The sequence below is a fragment of the Ictidomys tridecemlineatus genome, chromosome 4 (genome assembly GCF_052094955.1).
Source record: "Ictidomys tridecemlineatus isolate mIctTri1 chromosome 4, mIctTri1.hap1, whole genome shotgun sequence".
Taxonomy (NCBI): Eukaryota; Metazoa; Chordata; class Mammalia; order Rodentia; family Sciuridae; genus Ictidomys; species Ictidomys tridecemlineatus.
The window spans coordinates 97,353,688-97,372,854 of record NC_135480.1 but is presented as its reverse complement, the minus strand read 5'-3'; positions in this window follow the sequence as shown (position 1 = coordinate 97,372,854).

Here is a 19,167-nt window from a genome sequence, read left to right as displayed (position 1 = left end):
GTCCAGGCCTTTTGGAAGAACTGCTAGTAGTTCAATGAAGCCGGGGTTTATGCCCCTGTGAAGATGTAGGAAAAAGGAAGACACAGAGAAGTAGGGGAAGGGTTAGTGAAGGATTTCATGTAGATGCTGAAGAATTTTAATCTTATCCTAGGGGTAATGGGAAGGAAGCTAGATGTGTAAAAGGCATATTCAGATTATGTTTTGGTAAGATCACTCTGATAGCAATGCAGAAGGTCAAGGTGGCTTAGTAAGGCGGGGAGAACATTCAGGAGGTTACTGCAGTAAGCCAAGTGTATTAGTCAGTGTTCTCCAGAGAAATAGAATCAATAAACATGTGTGTGTTTAGAGAGAGAGAAAGATTATAGGGAATTGTCTCACATAATTACAGAGGCTGAGATGTTCCAAGATCTACAGTGAGATCCGATGTAGGGAGATCCAATGGTGTAGATCCAGTCTGAGTCTGAAGACCTGAGACGCAGGAGAACTGTTGGTATAAGTTTCCGTCTGAAGTCTGGCAGTCTTGAGATCAGGGTATAACTGAGGTTTCAGTTCAAGTTCAATAGGCCAAAAAAAAAAAAAAAGAAGTTTGTCCCAACTCATAGCACGCAGCCAGGAGGAATTCCCTCTATTGTGAGGAAGGGTCAGGCTTTGTTCTAGTCAGGCCTTCACTAGTTGCACAAAGCCCACTCGTTCTATGGAGGGTCATCCACTCAGTCTACAGATTCAAATGCTAACCTCACCCCAAACACCCTCAAAGACACACACAGAATAATGTTGGGCCAAATATCTGGGCCCCTCATGGCCCAGTCAAGTGGAATAACAAATAAACCATCATGCAAAGGTGGTAAAGAGAACTTGAATGACAATAGTGGCCACAGCCAAACAATAACTATAGATTAGAAAATTATTTAAAAGTTAAACAGGAGTTGGCAATCAGTTAATTTTGAAAGATGAGGGAGAGTATATGGTAAGCCCTGCGTTTGGCTTTGGAGTTCACTAAGTGATAGATGGTTACTTTACTGTGATCACATCATCTGATTGTCCCTTAGCCTCACCAGTTCATGAGAATAGATGCTATGGCATTAATAGTGAAATACTGACTTCACTATCTCAGCATCCCAACCTTCAGATCCTTGCAAAGTGCTCCCCCCAAACCCCTGGTGTCATAGAGTCTTCACTTAGATTCATGAGTCAGAGTTGTCATTGACTGATATCCCTTTGCCGAAAAGCAACACTGTTCAGCTGGAGATCAGCTGAACCTGCCTTCTCATAGGCCTCAGCAGCCAAGAGGCACCTGGCCCAGGTATGCAGAAGCTGCAGGCAGTTAGATATGCCAAGTGGCCACCTGCCAGCAGATCAGCAGAGGAATAGTCCCTCTCCTCTGGCTATAAGGCTGTCAGCCACCATACAGCATATTCTCCCAGATCTTCAGCTCCACCTTAGTTCCTAGAGCTCACACCCACCACCCACTGAGATCCATGGGTCCTCAAAACCAGCTGCCTCACAGAACCCAGATCACGGTTCTCTTTTGCCCTCCAGACACAGTTGTCAGATGTCGGTGTCACTGCAGTTTTCCCTTATGGAGAGCTCTCTGCCCAGCACAGAAGCTCTTATCACGTGGCCTTTGTCTGCTGCCCCCACGCTCCTCCTCTCCACCCAGTGCACTTGGCGTGGCTTCATGTGCCTCCAGTCCTAATGGAAATACTTAGAGTCCCAGTTCCTGCTCATGAAGGATCCTCAGCCCAGGTGTATTGGTTCACGTAGATACCTGAACCCTGAGTATTGCTTAAATCCTGGTGTCTTGTTTCAGCTCTTGGTCTGGTGTTTTGCGGTTGTTTCCTTTGTTTTATTTTGCTGTGGCTCTCAAGTGCAGAGGGCTGAGCTAAACAGAGCATTCCACTCATGTTTCCTCTGAGGTGTCTGTGCATGATGTCCCTCTTATCTCTTTATTCTCCTTACTTCTGTAACCTAGAGTGACAATATATTCACCACACAAACACGAAACCATTTCAGAAGAAAAGGAGACACTTTAGTAATTATTATGTTCACAGGTGTGAACCAGGACTATCATGACCAAACAGGACACACAGTTTTATGTCCACCCAGCTTGAAAAAGCCATTCTATTTTGTTTGTGTGGTTTTGTTTACATATATTCTCATAAAATGTGTGTTTTTATTTCATGTGCACACATTTTGAATATATAGAGATGAAATTTTGATATGGCTCTATTTCTATTTATTACCTTTCCCACTAAGCTCCATCCATGTTCATCTGTTGCTTCCAAAGGTTGCATAATGTTCCACTTTAGGTAGCCATCACAAGGATTGATTGATCACACACACACACACACACACACACACACACACACACACACACAAGCAATGTCCAGGTTGCCCAGCCTCTCCCCATCAAGGTAATACCAGAGTGATTCTCCTTGCTTGGGAGCTTCTAAGACTGGAGAACTGAGAGATGCTTCAGGATCTGAGGAGTAGAACTGGTGGCTTTCACTTGAGTAATGCCAGACTGCTCTCCAATATTTGCCTAAGTCTTGGTGACTTCTGTTTAGATCTCAGCTTCAGCCTAGCTGGGACACCCAAGAGAGAAAAGGCCGAGAGGAAGTGGGTGTGTATATGTGTATGAGTGTGTATAAGTGTATGTGTTGAATGTGTACATGAGGGTGCATGAGTGTGTGAGTGCATGTGAATGTATATGTAAATGTGTGTGTAAGTGTATGTGTTTGGATGTGCATGTGAGCATGTGTGAGCATATGTGTGTAAATGTTGTGTTGGGTGTATAGGTATAAGTGTGTAAATGTGTGAGTGTACATGAGTGTGAATGGGTGTGTGTGTGAGTGTGCGTGAATGTGAATGGGTGTATGTGTGTGAGTGTGCATGAGTTCATAACTCCATAAGTGTGTGGGAGTGTGGGAATGTGTGCGTGAGTGTGTACATATGTATGTGTTTCTGAGTGTGCATACGTGTGTCTAAGAGTGTGTGTGTGAGTCTGGGTGTGTATGTATGAGTGTGGGCAAGTGTTATGTACATGTGTATCGGGATTGAACCCAGGGGTGCTTAACCACTGAGCCACATCCCCAGCCTGTTTTTATATTATATTTAGAGACAGGGTCTCACTGCATTGATCAGGGCCTCACTAAGTTGCTGAGGCTGGATTTTTGAACTCACTATCCTCCTGCCTCAGCTTCCTGAGCTGCTGTGATTACAGGTGTGTGTCACTGCACCTGGCTGTTTTTGGTGCTTTTTATGTAACAGAGGATAGTATCGCTTCTCAGCCTTGTGACTAAGACACTAGAATCTGTTTTTATGAGAATGATCCAGTGCTCAGGGTGGCATGATGATACAAATGGAAAGGCGGGTCTAGAGCCTGGAGATGGGTTTGCTTGTGGAAGGACTGATGCCCTTTCTCCTCTGGTCCACTTGTAGATCTGGTGGTGGAAAGAGGAAAGGGGTATTTTCCAATGGATCCTGTTTTCTCAATGAATTGAAAGATGAGATCATTAACCAAGAAGCAGAGTGGATCAGGTGGGGTGTATTTGAAAAAAGGAAAAAGAAGAAAAATAATAAAATAATTACTTGGAGAATGTTATGGTTTGGATGTGAGGTGTCCCCAAAATCTCATGTGTAAGACAATGCCAGAAGGTTCAGAGGAGAAATGGTTGGGTCCTAAGAGTCTTAACCCAATCAGTGAGTTAATCCCCTGATAGGGAGAGTGGTAACTGAAGTGGTGGGGTGGGGCTGGAGGAGGTGGGAATTGGGGATGGGGCTTTGGGGTATCTATTAGTATACAGCAAGTGCAGTGTCTCTCTGCTTCCTGAGCCTCAGGTGAGCTGCTTCCCTCTGCCACACTCTTCTGCCATGATGTTCAGCCTCACCTTGAGCCATGAGGAATGGAGCCAGCCTCCTGTGGACTAAGACCTCTGACACTGTGAGCCCTCAAATAAACTTTTCCTCCTCTACAGTTGTTCTGGTCAGGTCTTTAAGGCACAGCAGCAAAAAAAAAAAAAAAAAAAAAAAAAGCTGACTAAAACAGTAAGAAATCAAACTTCAAAGAGATCTGTAGGTTTGCCAGGGGATGAAGCTGAATGTGCTTCGTGGTTCGTGGCTGTGAATTTGTAGTGAACCCGGTCCGTTCCACTCGATTTCCTCAAAGACATTCACCTACTCAGAGGTGGGAGCAGAGAACAAGGATAACTAGACTCAGCTGGGGTGTGGCTTTACCAGGTGAGTATGTTACCAATTTTTGACCCCAAAATCTGGGTCCTTTTCTCTCTCTGAATTGTGGAACTGAAATAGGAACCTGGGGACATAGAGGGGAAAAAAAGAGTCTTAGAAGAGACACTGGAATGCAGGGAAAAAACCTATAAACAACTGAAATGCAAAATGAGCACCTGCATCCTGGAGCCCAGCTCCTTGCCCCCAGAAAATAGTAAGTGCAAGAAAAAAAAAACTGTTGTGAAATTGTATAACCCCACCCTGACTCAACCTCCAGTTCAGCCCCTAGCTATTAACCCTCTGTAAATATTAAAATCCCAGAGCAAGGCATGGCTTCTCACTCGACAAAGCCCACATTCTCCCTCGAACGTGACTCCTCGTTTTCTTAAATAAATTTGTGCCTCAGTATCTAGTGTGCGCCAAAATTCTTTTCCATCTGGAAAAGGACCTAGTTGTCCACCTGGGTTGAAGCCCCCCTCTCTGAGACCTCCCAGAACCCTCTTCCATGGCAGAACCAACAGCAAGTTGGAGCACTGACTGAGCCATGGAGACGTTCTTGGCAAATCAACTTCTCGCCTTTGGGGGTTAGGAGGTCATAGATGTAGGATAAAAGAAATAAAGGCTAAGGAGAGGTGAACCAAAGAGAGAGAGGCACATGTCTTATTATAATGAAGTTAGAGGTTAGGAACCTCTGGAAGTCCAAGCCTCGGGACCATTCCTTATCAGTCATTGCCAAACTCCTGGTCACATTTCCCAGACCTCTAAATCCTTTTGTCTCTCCTCTGGAATTTCTGCACTACAACCAGCCACTTCTGGGACACGTACCCTCACTTCTGTCTTCTGAAGGCCCAGTTTCCGACAGTTCTGGATGGGGTTCTCTGAGGGTCACTCCTGGCAGGTGTCTTAGATTCAACCCGTGTTAGCCAGCCCATCTGAAGAGGAACTTACGACCTTCAGGACTCCTGTCCTCCAGGACAAGCCAGCTTAGGGTGTGGTAGAAATTCAGCCAGGCCACCCAGGCAGAACAGGATCACAGGTCCCATAGAAAAGGAGCTGGATGGGGAGGGGGGAGTAATAACCCCAAGGACCAAAGCCATGGCTCTCAGCCAGCAGCATAACCTAGAAACTTGTTGGACATGTCATTTGGCAGCCCCTCCTAAGACAGAGATGTGGGTTTGATGGGATTTAGTATAAAGAACTCTGGTAACATTTTAACGTCACATTTATCATGCTCTGGTTTGGATATGAGGGGTCCTCCGAAGCTCCTGTGTTAATACAGGAATGTTCAGTGGTGAAATGATTAGATCATGAGATTTGTGACCTAATCAGTGGATTAATCCATTTGCTGGATTAAGATTTGGGATTACTGAGCGGTCACTGTAGGCAAGTGGAGCGTGGCTGGAGGAGGTGGGTCCCCGAGTGCTATCTTCTCTGTCCTGCTTCCTGGCTGTAATGAGCTGATCAGTTTTCCTCTTAGACACCCTTCCACCACGATGTTCTACTCCATGTTAAGCCCAGCTGATGAAATTGGCTGACAATGTACTGAGATTGCTGAAATCATGAGCCAAAATAAACTTTTCCTCTACGTTGTTCTTGTCAGGTATTTAGGTCAAGGCTATGAAAAGCTGACTATCACAGAGCTCTAGTGCAAAGTGGGTAAGAGTTGCCTCTAGGGTCCTAAACTCTCTCCACTGAGCACTGATAACAGCACCTCCTACAGCTGGGAACTGGCATGACGTCACTTCTCCCACATTCCACTGAGGGGAGTCACAAACCCAGCCCAGATTCAAGGGAAAGGAACTACTGAAAATGTGAATGCAATCAACATTATCTACCATTGTGTAGTTAACACTTTTTCTGTCCAGCTACAAAATAGACTTCTATATTTTCTTTTAAAAGCTGTTTATTTTGCCTTTCACATTTATATCCATTCATCTAGAATTGATGTTTGTGACTGATGTGGAGTAGGGGTCAATACTGACTTTTTCCCATGAGGATGCCCAGTGTGTTAATAAGATCACCTTTTACCTTCAAAATGCAGTACCACCCTTGTCATAAACGAAATACCTATATATACTTTTTAATTTATTTCTGGATTTTTAATTTTGTTCTATTGGCATATTTGCCTGTGCTTGCTTATATTTATGTAATAAGCCTTGATAACCAATAATATAAATCTTCCAATTGTGTTATTTTTCTCATAAGATTTTATTGGCTTTTTAAAAACATGAATACATTAAAATGTAAAAGGTAATAAAGGAATAGTAAGATTGGCATGGAAGGAAAAAAGATTGAATAAAGTTCTAATCCCCATTATCTCAGAATGTGACCTTATTTAGAAATAGGTCCTGCAGATGTAATTGAGTACCCTGTTCCAATATAAGAAGAGAAGGAGACAAAGACAGGGGACCACCGTGTGACAAAGGGGCAGAGACTGGAGTGATGCAGCTATAAGCCAAGGAATGCCAAAGACTGACACTGCCACCGGAAGCTGGGAGAAGGCAGGACAGGTTCCCCTCTCCAGGCTTCAGAGGGAGCTGGGCCCTGTTGACACTTGACTTCAGACCTCCAGCCTCCAGAACTGAGAGATAATAATTCTATTGTTTTCAGTCACTGGGTTTGTGGAATCTTGTTATAGTAGTCTAGAAAACTAATACAAAGATGTTATAACAATTTTACCTCAAAAAAAAATGAGAATTTCAACGAAATGGCTGAATTTCTAGTACTACACAACTTACAAAATCAACATAAAATGAAATTGAAAATTTGGAAAATCCTTATATCTATTAAAGAAATTGAATCAGTAATTACAAAAAAAAAAAACCTACAAAGAAGACTAGACTTAGATGATTTCACCAATGAATTTTACCAAATTGTAAGAGATCTTCCATTGTAAATTGTAAGTAATAAGGAGAACCGCTCAAGGCTAGGGTTAGGTGTTACAACATCCCATGCAAAAATGATGAGGATTCACATTCTTTTAGGGGAAACAAAGATGGTAAAGAGATGATAGATACAGCAGATAATAGAGAGAAAAGGAAGAATTAATAGGACTTGCAGATGTTTTAGACATGAGAGAAAAGACGGCATGACTCCTGAATTGTAACATTCACTAAAACAAGACCCGCAGAAAGTACCCCTTGAAGGAGGGGTTGATAGTGGGTTAAAACTGGACATGCTGGGTTTGAGGGGGACCTTCCAGGGGGCTGTTAGGCAGGCACTGAATATGTAATTCAGGAGTTCAGTCTAGATTTGGGATACACATTTCACAGTTAGGACCCACTGAGTAGCCTTTGAAGCTTAGAATAGGCGAGATTACCCTCCTGTCCAAAATCAAAGAGGAGAGGATCAAGGATAGACCCTAAGGAATATGAAAACCTAAGGGTTATCTACCAGGAAGCTATTGTAAATTGGAAGCTAAAAAATAAAACAAACAAACAAAAAATAAACAATCTCTCCACCTAACTTAAATGATTAAGGAAGTTGATTTCACATACACAGTGGTCTCAAGGTAGGGGGGCTTTAGGGTTGATTTACAGATCACAAGGACCCTGTATTAGCTTCCTAGGGCTTCCATAGCAAAGTCCCACAAACTGGATGACTTAAAACAACAGAGCTTATGATCTTTCTGCCTTGACCTCCTGATTAGGTGGGATTACAGGTGTGCACCTGGCATTTGATATCTCCTTTAGAGTCAGAGAAACCTTCCCAAGACCCTCTTGTAAAGCAGACTTTCTCTCATTTATCATTAGCAAAAATTTACCACATATCCATGCCTGATCACAGGGAAAGGGAAGAAGGTCACTCATCCTGATTAGCTTAAATCAGAGATTCTCAAATCTGAACAGGCTCCAGAATCACTCAGAGACACAGGTCAGGCTGGGGTGTAGTTCAGTAGTAGAGTGCTTGCCTACCTGGCCCAATTCCAGCACCATACGAAGCAAAACAAATCCACAAAACAAAATAAAATTCCACTTATTGCAGGGCTCCATCCCCCAAATTTCCAATTCAGTAGCTCTGGAGTGAGGCCTGAGAATTTGAATTTCTTCTTTTTTCTTCAAGTTTTATTTTATTTTTAATTGATACATAATGATTTCATGTGTTTATGGAGCATAATTTTTGTGTTTTCTTGATACATGCATACATTGTGTTACAATCACATCAACATAATTAGTATGTCTGTCACCTGAAACACTTTTCAGTTCCTTACAAAGAACCTTCAAAATCCTCTCTTCTAGCTCTTCAGAAATATACAGTACAACTAGGCACAGTGGCACATGCCTGTAATCCCAGCAACTCGGGAAGCTGAGATAGGAAAATTTCAAGTTCAAAGCCAGCCTCAGCAATTTAGTGAGACCCTGTCTTTAAATAAAAACTTAAAAAAGCAGGGCTAAAAATTTGGCTCGTGGTTAAGCACTCCTGGGTTCAATCCCTAGTACAAAAAAAAAAAAGAAATATACACCACATTACTGTTAACTATAGTCACCCTATTGTGCAATAGAATACCTGAACTTGTCCCTCCTAACTGCCACTTTGCACCTGTTAACCAACCTCTCCCCATTCTCCCTTGCCCTCCCTTCCCAGTCTCTGGTAACCACGATTCTACTCTCTACTTCTGTGAGATCAACAATTTTATCTTCCACATCTGAGTAAGATCATGAGCTATTTGTCTTTCTGTGTCTGGCTTGTTTTACCTAACATAATGTCCCCTAGGCTGGTCTAGAATTTGAATTTTTAACAAGTTTCCAAATGAGGAGAATGCTGTGGATCTTGGACCACACTCTGAGAACCAGTGGTTTAACCAACCAAGATTCATCTCAGAGCACTGGGCTGGACACTTGGGAAATACATTGCTATCAAAAAGAGGAAGCTGGACCAAAATCAGAATTCCATCAGAAAGAAGAAAGGGGAGAAAAACTGTTGGGTAGGCACCAGGAGACTCCACTCTGCTACACAGTAGACGAAGAATGGCCAAGAGGAGAGAGAGGGAGGTGTCCACAAGTCAAGAAGAAAGTCAGAATGTAGTGGTGTAGGGGGGTCCTGCAGAGGAGACTCAGGGAAAGTGTGGTCAACACTGTTGATATCACAGAGCCAGGAAGGTGACCCTGGAAGAGTGACCATTGGATTGGACAACTAGAAGGGCTTTACTGATCTTAGCAAGAGCAGTCTTACTTTAAAAATAAGATATGAGGACAATTTTACAAAATACAAAGTTATTCATCACTATCTGCAACTGACACCAAGTGCTAGAGCTAATTCTCAGAGCTGGAACTGGCTTTCCTGGAATCCAGGTGACAAGATGAATAAGAGAAGCAATGGGGCTTTTATCTACTGCTGAACGGTCAAATGAGTTTGCTTAGACAGAACTTGGCTTCCAACAAAACCACCTCCTGAGTTCTGAGTCACAGACAAGAAGTCACAAGGGCAGGGAAAGGTTTGTACATCCTCATCCATTTGCAGGTCCACATACCCATCCCCACATCTGTTCAGTCATATCCACTTACCCATCTGTCCCATTGCCTCCTCTCTGTTTGTTGTCTGACTGCACAAATGTACACAGATCTCCACAGACAAGTCAGGGTTCTGCCTCTTGCTACTGGAACACCTCTCTTGGCCTCCATTTTCACATCTGTGAATTAGAGATCATAATGGTACTTCACAGAGTTGTGAGTATTAAGTGAAACCACAAATATAAATAACAATGTGTATGTAAGATAATTGTTATTATGGCTACACACTCATTGCACTTTTTTTTTCACCACTAATGACAGATTGATTTCCAAATGTTGGATGAGTATAATTTAAAAACTATATTTAGAGATATTGACGTATATCCTCCAAAATATGCCTACACCTAGAAATATATGCCTTTGCTTCCAGCATTGCCTAGAAACATTTACACATCTAGTCTTCCTTCTTTCCTTCTTTTAACCCCACCCCTCTCTCTTTTGCACATGGTAACTGGGGATTGAACCCAGGGGCACTCTACATTAAGCTTCATCCCAGCCCTTTAAAAAAAAAAAAAAATTGAGACAGGGTTTTACTAAGTTGCCCAGGCTGGCCTCCTATGTCAGCCTCCTGAGTGGTTGGGATTGCAGGCATGTGCCCCCACACGGGCCCAGCTTGCACCATGTGTCTTTCTAGTAGCTATCTCCGTAAACAATATTTAAACACAGCGACTCCATCAGTGATATTCATGCAAACAACTTCCCTTCCGTATGTAAATAAGAGGCTCACTATTCCAGGTCCTCTGAGAATCAGATGCCAAGAGAAGATTAAATATACAAGGATTTCATTAGGGGACATGCCTAGTTAAAGGGAAATGAAACTGGACGCAGAGGTGCATGCTTGTAATACCAGCAGCTCGGAAGGTGAAGGCTGGAGGATCTCAAGTTCAAAGCCAGCCTTAGTGAGGCCCTATCTCAAAATTTAAAAAAAAAAAAAAAAAAAAAAAAAAGGGCTAGGGATGTGGCTCAGTAGTTCAGTGCTCCTGGGTTCAATCCCCAGCACCAATAAATAAATACATAAATAAATAAATAAGAGTTTTGGAGAGCTAAATGAGCAGTTTGACCTCAATTAAAGGCTGATGTGAGTAAAGGGGGTCAGGAAGGAAGGTGTGTGTGTTGGGGGCGGGGGAGTACTTCTTAGACTGCTGTGCAGCTTAAGGAAGGTTTGGTAAGGGCTATAGGAATCCTGCAGCTGATCAGCCATCAAAGGAGTCCCCATCTCCCAATAAGGGGCCTTTCTTAGCACCCTCGCCCTCTGGCTGGTCAGTTGGCGCAAAGCTGCCATGGATTTCAGAACAGCTCTGCAATCCTTGGTCAGTTAGGCTGGTTGAAGTTGGGGGTCCAGGGAAGGCACATTCCTCCTGGCCAGCATCGGAGGTATCATCTATTTTTGCATTTGATCCAAACACTACAGATTAAATAATAGAAAAATCAGTTCAATCTCAGAGAATTTACTTGGGGACCAGATTGTCTGCATGGTCCTCTCTGCCATTGTGACTGTTTTAGATGCTGAGATTGTCCCTGAGACTGGTATCTTAGCCAGGACAGTGGCTGCCCCTGAGCCTAGCAGGCAGCCCAGGCTAAGCCTCTTTCTGCTGCTCACTGGCTACTTTCAGGGAAGACTCCCTTGCTCCGTCTGCCAGGACCCAAGTTCAGGCACAGAGTGAAGGGGAAGCATCTGCTCTGGGATTTCCCACCTTGTCTCCCTCTCCCAGGGTCCATGACCTCCTTCATGGCAGGGCTGCTGGTTCAGCCCTGATGAGAGGACAAGGAATTGACAAGGGTCAACCAGACCAGTGGCTTTGGTGAATCACCCTGTGCTCCAAAGTTGAGTTGCACTGAAGGAATCGTAGGGAGCCACAATGGTCCAAGCCCAGTACTGTACAGATGAAAGTCTTATTTATGTGAAAGATATATCTGCAGAGGGAGCCATAAATTGCAAAGCAAAGTATGAAGGTTTGCAGCAAATGCTGTAAAGTTTTATATTCCCGAAAACTGGGGATAAAAGATATAATCATTTAAAGCAGAGTGGATAAAAGGGGCTTCCTCATGATTGTAAAACAGCCTTATAATAGTTAATTGCTAGTTTCTTATTACAACAGAGAGAGTCAAAATAGCCTTTAAAATACCCAACTTTGGAAAGTAAGAGGAGAAACGAGGCCGGGTGGGAGTGACCTGTTAGAAAGATTTGAATCCTGTTTCCAAGCATCCTCAGAAGAGGGATTGCTGTCATTCCTATGACCTGTCATTCCCTGGTTTTGCCATCAGGATGAGTAGATGAGATGCTTTAGCTCCCTGGTCTGTAGCATCTGCACGGTGAAAGCATGCAAGATCATCCTCAGCCCATACATTCCAACTCTCTGTCACCATGATTCCCTGGGTGTCCATATTCCAAGCACTGTGCTAAAAGGGTGGATAAGGAAGAAGATGAGAAGATTAGGTGCTATGGTTTAGATATGAGGTGTCCCCCAAAATCTCATAAGTGACACCATGCAAGAATTTCAGAGGCAAAATGTTTGGGTTACAAGAGTCTTAACCTAATCAGTGGATTAATCCACCAATATGGATTAAGTGGGTGGCAACTGTAGGCAGGTAGGTGTGGCTGGTGGAGGTAGATCACTGAGGGCATGTCTTTGGGATTTATATTTTGTCCCTGGTGAGCAAGCCCTCTCTCTCTGCTTCTTGGTGCCATGTCCTGAGCTCCTTTCCTCTGCCACACGATTCTGCCATGATGTTCTGCCTCACCTTGCCCAGAACAATGGAGTCAGCCATCCATGGACTGAATTCTATGAAACTGTGAGCCCCAAGTAAACTTTTCCTCCTTTAAGTTGTTCTTGTCAGGTCTTTTGGTCATGGTAACAAAAAAAAAAAGTTGACTAAGACAGTAGGGAATCCATGGAGTAGGTCATAGAGCAGAAGATGTGTGACTAGGATGGGCACCTGGAGAAGGGGACCCTAAGGCTTCACAGAGGAGACCGAAATCGGCATTGGATCTTGTAGGCTGAATAGCACAACTCCAGGAGAGTCACTGACATCAAAGTCCCTGTGAACAGTGCCCCCAGGACTGTGCAGTACGGTAGCCCTGTAAATCTGGGGTCCCAGATGCATGCAGGGGATGGTGAGGCTGACCCACACCCCTGCGTACATCACAGGAGGTCTTCAGGAGAGGAATTCTTACTTCACCCTGATTTGTCATCATCTTTGACATCAGGTCCTTAGGGGGCTGCCGCTCAGACATGGCCTCACCCCAGGGAGATTTCTATTCCACTCTCAAATTCTTGGAAACCCCCAAAAGCTTTCAAGAAGCTCAGGAGAAACGAAAATCCATTTTCCCCTTTAGGAAAACATCCATTTTCTCTTTACTCTGCAAGGGGGATTATGAATTTCTTCTCTATAAAAAGGAATATTAATGAAAAATGGTCAATGGAAAAAAGAGATTCCTTGTCAACTATCAGCCCATGGGGCATATCCCCCCTGCTTGCAGCATCCCCTCCACACTGGTCTCCCCCCACCATCCTACATGTAAGGTCATCTCCTGAGTGTGAAGGGAGGTGCCAGAACCTCTTCCTTCTGCTGATGGCGTTGGGGTGACCCCTCAGCCACCTAGCGCTGCTACTTCCTGCTCCAGAATCAGTCCATCCTTCTTCCTTGGGGAGGGGAAGGAGAGGCCAGGCCAGGTCTCCTCATAGCTCTGCTGAGACACATGACCTTTGACCTGCGACCTCACAGGAAATCTTCCTGACTTCTGAGGTGAACCTCAGGAGAAAGACCTGACCCCACCCTGGACAAAGGGCTGGACTGAGGCCTCCCCTCCCCCAGTCTGAGCTCTCTTGCCAGGTCGGAAAATCTGGAGCCTGGGCTTGGGTCGCAGATCTCAGCCGCCAAAGGAGCCAGGGGGGCCCTGGGGAGGTAGGGTAAACATACACCCTGTTTGCTGGGACAGCCCCACTTTATGGCCGCTCATCTGTGTGCAATTATTACTAGCACCTCTATTCCCAGGACAGAAATGCTCCAGGTCGGATGATAAGTTTTATGGTCATCATAACAGAAAAGGGACTCCAGGGAGCCCACACTATCATCCCTTCATGAATCCAGCTGGTTTAGAGCCTCACCCTGTGCCAGGCACAATGTCTAGCTCTATGACAGTGCTGAGGGAAACCCAATGAGGTCCCTGCTGAGGGAGCTCACGCTCTGGACAGACAAAGCCCCAGACTGTCCATCTACAGCCTGAGGTGGAAGTTCCAGGGAAAAGAGATTTGTTCTCTTAAGAATTCAGAGAAGGTTCACAGAGGAGGTGATTTTGGGGCCTCCTCAAGGCCACCCTACCCCATGCCCTTTGGGCTGCCCAAATCTCTTTCCTGCCTCTATTCCCTGCTCCCCACCCTGACTCTCAGTGGTGGGGAGGATTTCAGATATCTTCTCCCCTCTGCCTGGTCCTCAATCTCTTTTCTGTATCACAGGTCACTCGACTGGTTTACTAAATGCAAAGCATGATCCGCGTGTCGGGACTGTGTGAGTGGTGGATAGGATGAGAAATACCTGCCTTCAGCCATTTACGGGCTGGGAGCCAGGATAAGTGCTAAATGAATCACAGGAAATGCATGGATCACAATTATTATTAGGGTAAGGGAGTCAAGGAGGAGTGTGTACCTGGTGAGCCTGCACCAGGAAATGTTCTACCACCTTAGAAGACTTCTTAGAGTGACCCATCATGGGAACTGTGACAATGACAAAGACACAAAGTAGGTAAATTTGAGCTTCATTTGAAAGGACCAGAAAAAATGGATCCTGGGGTGAAAAGGGCAAGGAGTGGGTACGTCAACCAAGAGAATAGGTTGCAGCACAGAGCAGGAGCTTGGTCCCCTGATGGAGTGTCACATAGGTAGAAAGGTGGGATTCCTTGGATCCGGAGCTGGGAAGGTCCTGCCGAGGATACCTCCCATGTCCTACTTCCATGTACAGCCCTGCACTAGGAAGATGGATCTGAAGGGGCTGTTTGGTGTCTAACACTTCTAGGGAAATGACTCTATACCCCATTCTAACACCTCTTATCTCAAGAAGCCCTTACCAATGTCTAAACACTTCTTCCCCCAGGAGGATAAGTGATCCTGGGAGATGGAGGAGGCAATGGAAAGACAGGCTGTCTTGGGCCTGGTCCCCTACCTCTTGTCAGGCTGGGGTCCTGGACCAATTGCTTCATGATTCTACCTTCCTGTTCTATGTAGCTCAATATTCATCAGCATAAGCTGTTGCACATACCAGTATTGCCTAATAGAAAGTATTATTTATTTACAGGATTAATTCAGTGGGTCCGTGATGGACCATACCACAACTTGCTGTGTTGGATACATTTAAGTGTATGCATAAGAGCAATAATGGAAACACAGTTAAAATTTATCTATGATTTACTTTGTGCCTGACCCTTTGCTTGCATTGGCTCTCTCAATCCTCAAAACAATCCTAAAAGGCAGGTGTTGTTATTATGTTGATTTTACAGATGAGGAAACTGGGGCACACAGAAGCTAAGCAACTTGCTCAAGATCTCTCACATTAGTGGACAGAATGATGCCCCTGTCAAAGATGCCGACCTCTTGGCCTCCAGAAGTTGTGAGTATGTCTTGCTGCAAGGTAAAAGAGACTTGGAAGATGTGATGAACTGAAGGATCAGGAGAGGAGGTGATGAGCTGAGATGATCCAGGTTATCATCAGAGAGATCTGTATAAAGGAAAGAGGGTCCAGGAGAGCCAGAGAATATGTGAAGGCAGAGGAAAGAGCTGAAGATATCTCACTCCTGACTTTGTAGACAGGAAGGGTCCATGAGCCAAGGAAAGAAGGTGACCTCTAGAATCTGCAAAAGACAGAGAGATGGATTCTCTCCTAGAGCTTCCTGAAAGAGCAGTCTTGCTTGTCCCTTGCGGACTTCTGACCTCCAGAACTATATCATAGCAAACTTGTGTTTTATGTTGGTGATTTGTTGTAGCTGGAGTAGGAAATCCACAGCTGGCACATTGACAGCAGCAAGTTTACAGACATTATCCCAGATGGGTAAAGAAATCATGTCATTAAAACTATCTAGGACCAGCACCATCCCTTCAGTCCTTGCCCTGAGCCCCCATGATTGCGGTTCTCCCAGACACCTGCCTTTCCTCTCTAACCACTGACCCCACCCTCCCCTGCTCCTACTCTCAGCACCTCCCTCTGACCTTGCTTTTCCTAGGAACACAAAGAAGCCTCTCAGGGCCTTAGAAACATGGTCAGAAGAGACAGACAGAACCCCCCATGGGCCTGTTACACATGTGAACATGGGGTTAAACAGCCTTCGTCACCATCATCAGCAGTATCTTCATCACACGAACAGAAAGGGGAAAAGCTAGAACAACCAGTGTGTGGCTACTGTGCTGTCCAGGTCTGAGCATGTATGCAGCAGGCTCAGGTGCCAGAGATCAGCGTGGACATGGGCATGTGAAGGGAGGAGGTAGCAGGGCCACCTTTGCCAGAGCTTAAGAGAAGGATACAAATCGATCTGGAACATCATTCTTAGTGCTGGCCCAAAGGAAAAGTCTGTCTTAAAGGAAAGAGATTCCAGAGGCTGCTGGAGAGGGATGCAGGCCTTTATTTGGGAAGGGTAACAGGGAAGAGGGCAATAAAATGTTTGGTACAGGCTCTTCCATAGAACTTCTGGACTTTGCTGCCACCTTGTGGACATAATCTAGAAGGCAGAACCGTGGCTGCCCTTGGTGGAAGATTGACATTTTGCTGGAGGGCTTTAGCACGGATACTCTTTTATGAGTATTAGTCAGGAGTTCTCCCAGGCACATGCAAGCAAATTCCTGGGATCCTATGATCCTGACTGTTATATTCATGATGTGTCTTTCTGCCAAGTTCTCTTTGCAGACCCAGGGACACACTGGGTGGCACTGCGTAGGACAGACAAACAGAATCAGGATGGGCCCTCAAAGCGTTCCGGTATCTCACACATTTTCCCCAGAGCAGGGACTCAAAACTGAGGCTTTACAAGGAACTCTGTGCAAAGCAGTTCTGAATGTGCAGCGATGAGGGAGACAGGTAGCAATGGGAGAGAAAGGAGCACCAAGGTACAGGACACAGAAGTCTGAATTCAGCCTGGTGGGGACAGGAGCCTTAACCCCTAAAATGGGGAGAAGGAGAACGGCCTCTGGTCCTCTGTCTCCTAGGAGCAGTTCTCACCCACTCATAACATGATATGAGGGTTCAGGAAGGACTCACAGGTCACTAGACTATACCCCACCTGTGATCTCCCCAGGCTTCTCTCTAACTAGAGCAAGGTGCCCCCCGCCCAACACACACCTGTGAGTCAAGCACTGGCATGATCCCATTTCTACAGATGAGAAGTTGAAGCACAGGAGGAAACATGCCAGTCAGAGGCTGACAGCTGACCTGTAATGGGCCAAGTTCACACTTGGGGTCTCTCGCTCAACATCGCACTCCTATACTCCTATATTGTCCCCAATATGTATGTTTCAGAAAGGAATGGGAGTGGGCAGGCCTCAGGCACCCTAGCTCTGGGCTCCTCCCTCAGAGCTCTGATAGAAGTCCCAGGCAGACTTCCTCTTCTCTCTGGTCTGCCCTTCCCAAGCAAGAGAAATAAAGGTCTCTCTTCAAAGGCTTCTAGGGAACGAGATTCCATCCTTCCCTTTCAGGTTCCCAATCTGGTTTGTGTCTGGAATGGCATTACCAGAAAGTTCCATAGTCTAACCTCCACTCTTCCAGATAGAAGAGAGAGAGAGGATGTGGAAAGGGCTTCTATTTCAGGGAGAGATGTTCTTGGTCCCCTAAAACCAGGGTTTAATTCTCTAACCATGACAGTCAGGACTGGCCAATCAGAGGCCTCAATGGGATAGCTTAAATTATAGAGGACCAAGTTGGGGGGGGGCGGGGGGCGGCCACCACCAACAAAACAACTCCCAACACTAAAACCCCCAACACTGCAGCTGATCACTAACCATCTGCTGTTTGTGTGCATTGGTCGGGCTCCCTCGACCTCTTACTGGTCAGGGTGCGCAGTGTGGCCCAGCCAACGAGGTGGTGTCAAGTCAGGGCATGGACTAGACCCTTCTCGACTTCGTCCTCCCCCCTCCCTTCCACCCCTCCACTCCCCTCCAATCAGGGGAGGAGCTGCTCTCTCTTGCCCACCACCCCTCCCCAAGCACTCAGGAGGGGGAGAGAGGGAGCGATTAGCATGGGGCATTGTCCCCGGATAATGGGCCCCAGCTGCCTCATGAAAGAGGAGACAAAGCGCCTGGCGGCTCCACACGCATTATCCCCTCGTTAAATCTCTGTTATTAGATTAGATTCAAAATGTATTGATTCAGAGGCTGGGGGGCGGTGGGGGAAGGAGGAGAATCTGGCTTCTGAATGCTGAACCACATTTCCACCTCCTTCACCCAGCCAGGAAACTTTTTCTCCTCCATGTTCTCTCCAAGAAATCTTCCCTAATAAGCCCCTATCCACCCTCCCCCTGCCCTAGCTCAGCCATGCTGCTGGTCTCTCCTGAACGTCCTTGCAGTGCCCACTCCTGGGAGGGGACCCTTGAGACCCTTGGGCCTAGGTTGTGAGCTTTGGGGAGTAAGGCTACCTTCCTGCTCCCTAGGTGGTGGCAGCAGGCTCCAAGGCTGTCAGCAGCACCAGGCAGGAGCTCGCAGAGGGCTGGAGGGTTCCTGCTGGACACACTGGCCTCTGGGGGAATCTTTTTAGTATACATGAGGGTTTTGGGAAACAGGGTGGATGAGAAAAGGAGATGAAAACCGGAGTATTTTGGAAGTGAATAGAGCTGCACAGAGAAGTGGAGATGAGAGAGAACTGCACTTATAAAGATGTGAGTGCTTCAGGTTTTCTCTCCACTTAGGACAGAATGAGAGGCAACTAGCCCAAGTGATCCGAGGCGGGAGGAAGCAGGTTTCAGGAGGTACACCAAGCAGAAGGGAAATTCCTAGTGTTTCATTCAGCTAACAAAGCCAAGGTCTCCTTGGGAGAAGATCAAGATCCGTATTGATGGGCAGGAATCAGTTCACGGGGGCTCGTTCTGGCCCTGGGCCTCAGTTTCCCATCCTTGGGCAGCACTGCCCAGATGCCAGATCGATGAGTTGATTGGATGTGGCTAGTGGAGCAGAAGATGTTACAGGAGGCAGCTCGTTCTCCAAGTGGTTAATTGGTTGCCTCCATGCTGGGCTCTGTCGCCCCATTGATTATGGGTGAAGGGTGAGGAGGGGGAGATGGAGAATCGATAGGTTGATTAGTGTCTCACTAGCTCTCTGGTTGGACACTTTGTCAATAGTCACACACTTACTGGCCAGTGGTGCATTGACAGTACCAGACTGTCTGCCTCTCTATCCCTGTGGCCTGAGACATGAGGATCACCAAACAGCATAACTGGCCCAAGCAAGTCCTGGTA